The following is a 6,846-nucleotide window of genomic DNA, read 5'->3' on the forward strand; positions in this document are numbered from 1 at the left end:
ACATAACGTCTTTTCTCATCTTACACCGACGAGTCAGCCCCGTCAGTGCGTCCCTTTCACCAGGTTTCGCCAACACCTAGGGAATATTGTGGCAGTATTCATCGTCTCTTATACTACTGGGGTAATAATCTTCGTACTGCACAATATTAGCATCAGGTAATATCAGGACTTAGCGATAACATAATATTTCTACCAGCGCGCTGCCACGATCAACATAACGTAACACTGATAGCAGCAAAGAAGCGTTGAGGTTCTTCATCCAGCGTTATAAATCTTGAAGTCTGTTGAAGTTTATTGTGATCTGTGGCTTCCTTCACCCCGCAGTGATAGACGTCGCCTGTGTCTGGTCGAGCTGAGGTGACGCATTTTCAGCACAGGAGGGAAATTAAATGGTCTTTTGTGCTGAAAAATTACGTTTTTATTATTTTTTCAACATACTTGTTTTTTTATTTGTTCTAGCATCGAAAACACACACACAAACACACACACACACACACACACACACACACACACACACACACACACACACACACACACACACACACACACCATCATACCTCACTCGCAATTTCTGTCAGTATTGATAAATAAACAATAGTGATTATGGAACCACTATTACTACTACTACTACTATCAAAGGAATAATAATGAGAATAGGATCAGCATAAATATGAACATTAAAAACAATAATACGAATAACAATATATAAATGAATATGAATAACAACAAAAACAGCAGTAAAAGTGATTGCTAATAGATACTAAACAACATTACTTTCCTTTGTAGATATAAACAAATGAATAAGCAAAATCAAACAACGTTAAATTAGGTAAATATAATAATGCCTCTTGAAATCACCCCAGCCAGCCGCCGCCGCCGCCACCGCCGCCTCCTCATCATCACCTCCTCTTTTGTGAGCTTCGTTATGTGTTTAGTTAGCGTCCCTTCTGCTGGTTCGGTGACGTCTTTGGTTGATTAAGGTAATGAGTGTGTGTGTGTGTGTGTGTGTGTGTGTGTGTGTGTGTGTGTGTGTGTGTGTGTGTGTGTGTCGATTTTCTGTTCGATGCTACTACTACTACTGCTGCTGCTGCTGCTGCTGCTACTACTGCTGCTACTACTGCTACTGCTGCTGCTGCTACTACTACTACTACTACTACTACTACTACTACTACTACTACTACTACTACTACTACTACTACTACTACTACTACTACTACTGCTACTACTACTACTACTACTATTTCTACTACTACTAATACTACTACTACTCTCTCTCTCTCTCTCTCTCTCTCTCTCTCTCTCTCTCTCTCTCTCTCTCTCTCTCTCTCTCTCTCTCTCTCTCTCTCTCTCTCTCTCTCTCTCTCTCTCTCTCTCTCTCTCTCTCTCTCTCTCTCTCTCTCTCTCTCTCTCTCTCTCTCTCTCTCTCTCTCTCTCTCTCTCTCTCTCTCTCTTATAATTACTTACCTGTATACACGTATCACCTCTCTCCCCTCTTCTCCTCTTCTCTAATTCCCTCCCTCCCTCTTCTCCCTCCTCTCATCTCTCCTCCTCTTCCTCCGTCCCTCCCCGCCCCGAGACTCACACCCCGGATCAAATATCACTCCGGACAGTAGCGAATCCCATGATGTGGCAAATATTTACGTGGTAATGGGTTTCGATCCTTTTCAGAGTTCACTCGTGTGGAATGGGATTTGCAGGGCCGGGAAAGGGGACGTGAAGAGGAGTAGAGGAGTAGAAAAAATAAATAAATGAAATAGAGAGGGAAAAAAAAAAATGGCGCGCGCACTACACCGTGAAATAATGCATTGGTTTAACTATAGACGCTGTGAACTGGTTGTAGGTTATTGTGGGTTCAGGTATCTATACATTTTTGTCCGCCAGTCTCTATGCAAGTGGAGTGTTATTGTAGCGATGTCAAGAGGATTCGCAAAAGTACGCTATGATGTTAAAGGTATATATACGTACTATCATTATGACGGTATGATGAAAACTTGGTAAAATAGACTTAAATAAAATAGGTTATTAGCTCAATGGATAAATTAGTAGATAGTTATAAGGGTAGGCACAATAAAATACGAATAAGAATACAGTTTATGTGGGTAATTATTTCCTTTTTCTGATAATATTTCGGAAAATTATATTGCGAATGATTAGATAATTTCATAAAGATGTTTACTAAAATAAGTGGAAGTGATTAGATCAAAGTAACGGTTACCACCAGAGGAATGAGGAATAGAAGTAGTAGTAGTAATAGTAGTAGTAGTAGTAGTAGTAGTAGTTATTGTTGTTGACTTCTTGATACATTAGTAGTAGTATTTATCGTAGTTGTGGTTATTGTCACAGTTGTTGCTTTGTTTTTGTTGAATAGAGATAAAAAAAAAAGTAGTAATAGTAGCAGTAGTAGTAGTAGTAGTAGTAGGAGGAGGAGGAGGAGGAGGAGGAGGAGGAAGAGAAGAAGAAAATAAAGAAGAAGTAGAAGAAGAAACAATAATAATAATAAACAAGAGTGATTTATTACCATGCATGTTCCTTTGTCGTCGTCTGTTCAGCATCCATGAGCGAAAATGTTAACTATTATCTTAGGGAAAACAGAAATTGAATAATAATTGTTTAGGATTATTGAAGAAAAAAATAAATAAACTAAAGCAAGAAAAATATTACTCTCGTTCTTTTAATTATACATAAAAGTTTCCTTCAATATTCGGTCAAGCTTCATTGGTTTCCGCTCGCGACGGTGACGACCCGATGAATTCATTCCATATCGGGAAGCGTCAACACTTTGCAACATGTCAAAATATCGACTTTGTGTTGCCATAAAGTTTAATCCCTTCAGTACCAGGAGGCATTTTCACATTCATTCTGCTTACTTTTTGTCAGTTTTATACAGCTTCAGAAACTCATGTGGTGATTAAAATAAGGAAGAACTCTGGCTATTAATCTTCTGACCTCCATAGACCCTTCCTAATATCAATAAAATCGTATCGACTTTGTGTTGCGGTACAGTTTAACCCCTTCAGTACCAGGATACATTTTCACATTCATTCTGCTTACTATCTGGCAATTTTATACAGCTTCAGAAATTCATGTGGGGATTGAAATAGGGAAGACTGTGGCCATTAATCTTCTGACCTCCATAGACCCTTCGTAATGTCAATAAAATCATCTAATCACACCAAAAATTCATGATAAAAATGTGGTCCAGTATTGAAGGAGATAAAGGACACACGCCACCTTTATGTATTTATTTTGTACAGCATATATTTCTTTTCTCATTATTTGTATCTACTTTCACCTGGCTCAGAATATTAGTCCTAACACACATACTTTCATATTTTTCTGGACTGTGTTGCGATAAAGTTTAAAGGACACACGTCACTTTTACGTATTCACTGTGCACATTCTATACATACATTTCTTTTATCATCATCTGTAACTTTACTTTCACTCAGAACATTTGTCATAATAACACGCATTCCTTTATATTTTTTTTTCTCAATAATCAAATTTTCTTGGGACTTAAATGAATACCAGATTTAAAAGGGATCCGATACTTCTCGTTATAAACAAATCTTGGAAAAAAAAAAAAAAGATGAATAAGTAAGAGTTGAAACATCTTAAAGCATCGATATATTTATTTATTGACCACATTATCTCGACAGCCGCTCAGTGGAAACAAAACAAAGAAATAAATGAACAAATAAGCAAAAGCCAACATTTCACCTTATTGAAAAAAAAAATAGAGCTTAGAAAAAAAAATCAGACTGAAAATATAAAACAATAAAGAAAAATCACAGTGAAAATATGAAAACAATAAAAAAATCAGTGAAAATATCAAACAATCTCAAAGAAAGTTAGTGAAAATATGAAAACAATAAAGAAAAATCACAGTGAAAAAATTAAAACAATAGGAATATCTGAGAAAATAAAGACAATGCATGAAAATATGAAACAATCTCAAGGAAAATCAGTAAAAATATAAAAACAATTGAAAAATGCATGAAAATAAAAAAAAATTAATCAAAACAACACAATCTAAAAAAAACAGTGAAAATAAAAAAACAATAAAAAATCAATAAAAATACCCAAAACAAGAAAAAAACTAATAAAAAATATAAAAAATCAAGAGAAATCAAGAAAAATACCAAACAATGAAAATGAAAAATTAAAAAAAAAAAATCAATAAGAATTTAAAGGAATAACAAAAACACTGAAAATTGGAAGTAATCAGGGCTGATCGAACACTACTCAGCTGGACTCAACCCTCGTCACCTCCTCTCCTGAACCGCCTCGTGTGCCGCGTGGTGAGGCTAGCAGAGGGCGACCCGCGGGAGCAAACTTACATTGTTGAATCATAATAAGAAATAATTACGAGTATCATCACTAAATCAGATGCGGTAATTGTTGTGTTTCATTTCATTATTGTTATTTATAAGAGAGAGAGAGAGAGAGTGTGTGTGTGTGTGTGTGTGTGTGTGTGTGTGTGTGTGTGTGTGTGTGTGTGTGTTCTTACTTTATGGAAAAAGAAAAGGAAGCTAGAAATAAATATCAAGTTTATACAAATTAATGAATTCAATAGTTCTCTCTCTCTCTCTCTCTCTCTCTCTCTCTCTCTCTCTCTCTCTCTCTCTCTCTCTCTCTCTCTCTCTCTCTCTCTCTCTCTCTCTCTCTCTCTCTCTCTCTCTCTCTCTCTCTCTCTCTCTCTCTCTCTCTATCTATCTATCTATCTATCTCTCTATCTCTATCTCTATATCTCTCTCTCTCTCTCTGACGGATGAGCCCCTTGGTCAGCTAAAGAAGGAAGAAGAACGGTCTGGAAGAAGAGAGAGAGAGAGAGAGAGAGAGAGAGAGAGAGAGAGAGAGAGAGAGAGAGAGAGTATATGTGTAGAGAAAGGATGGAAGAGCTATCTCAAAATAATGAAACGGAAAGTGGAAAGTAAAAATGAAGAGAAAGGAAAAAAAGATAGAGTAGGACAATGAGAAAACGGAATGGCGGAGAGAGAGAGAGAGAGAGAGAGAGAGAGAGAGAGAGAGAGAGAGGAGAGGGAGAAGTAGGGTGAGAGGGAAAGGGAATGATTGTACGGAAGTCAATACAGCCGCTGAGATTCACACACACACACACACACACACACACACACACAGAGAGAGAGAGAGAGAGAGAGAGAGAGAGAGAGAGAGAGAGAGAGAGGAAAAAATGCAGAAGCTCAAATATATAGAAGAAAAATAAACATGAAAAAACATGATAGGAAACTTACATTAGAAGTGGTTACAAGGTCACACACACACACACACACACACACACACACACACACACACACACACACACACACACACACACACGGTTATCATTATATCTCCATTATCTTTATTTTCCTTAATAAATTTACAACCTGAAGGATTTGGCAAGCGTTGTGTGATTCTTGTAATATAAACTACTCCTCAAATCATCAAACTATATCCTACCTGGTTTTCCTTCACTCTTCCACCATTGTCTATCCCTTTTCCCCCCTTCCTTCGTAGTGTTTAGCTAGACTAATGGAGTTTGATGTCTTTTGTTGAGTTCTATAGTGTATTTTGTGTTTTTGTTCGTGTTATGGTCTATCAGCAGCGTTTATATCGTGGTGCGAGTGTTAGTCAAAGAGAATAGAGTAGTGGCTTGTTTCATTTCATATTCTACGTAATGAAAACAAACAGGGAAAAAAATCATGAATCTTTTGTTACTTGAAATGAATGTGTGTGTGTGTGTGTGTGTGTGTGTGTGTGTGTGTGTGTGTGTGTGTGTGTGTGTGAACAAGTCAGGGAGAATGTTAGTGGCAGATAACAATGTGCTCCTTGAACTATTGAAATAAAAAGCAAAGACAACAACTAAACTATTAATAATGAGTTGACTGGCATAATATTACACGAGACTCACCTCATAACCCTATATTTCCATCAAATCTTACCCACACTAGATCAGAAACTATTCACCCATCGAAGAGAACAACTAACGAATCGCCCTGCCCTCACTTACCTACCTATCTAACCAACTTTTCCTCTTATTTTGCAGTTTCTCTGGGGTGATACAGTGTGGTCAGCTTGTCTCTCAGTGCTCGCAAACATGAACATCAGCAGGTTTTATGGCTCATCGCAGGGCAGGAGAGAAAAACACTAACAGCAACACACGGGACGGCGGGAGGAGGGAGTCACGGTAGCTATATTCAGTTCCACGCTTCACTTTAACGCGGGCAAGGCGACGAGGAGGCCATTAATAAGCGAGGCGTTTGACAAGCAGGGAAGTGTGGGTGTGGGTGGCGCTGAGGGGAGAGAAAAAGTTGTACGCGTGTTCTTAGCGTTACGAAAGCGAGGGAATAGAAAAAAAAACGTACACACACACACACGTACACACACACACACACACACAAGAGATAAGAGTTTATGACCGTGAAAACCGAAATAAGTATGCACATGTAGGACTTCCCCAGACTTCTCTCCTCCTCCTCCTCCTCCTCCTCCTCCTCCTCCTCCTCCTCCCTTGACACCTGACCTACTCACTTCTTACTCTTCCTTCCCCACCACCTCCACGTACTTCACCACATCCACATCAACATGCAGTTCCTCTTCCTCATCACCTGATCACTAATTCTTTCTAATCTTTCATGGAGACTGCAATTCTAGTAGGCCTTTTTTTTCTAATATAGTTTTTTTTTTGCCCTTGACATTTCTCTCTCTTATAGAAAAATAAAAATAAAAAAGCACTCACTGTCTATACTCTTTCCCTTCCTTTGCCATCTCCACTCATTCACACCTCACCTCTCTACATCTCCCTCGCTATTTTTATCCCCCTGTCAACACATTATCTACTTCTAC

The sequence above is a fragment of the Portunus trituberculatus genome, chromosome 19, assembly GCF_017591435.1.
Source record: "Portunus trituberculatus isolate SZX2019 chromosome 19, ASM1759143v1, whole genome shotgun sequence".
Taxonomy (NCBI): domain Eukaryota; kingdom Metazoa; phylum Arthropoda; class Malacostraca; order Decapoda; family Portunidae; genus Portunus; species Portunus trituberculatus.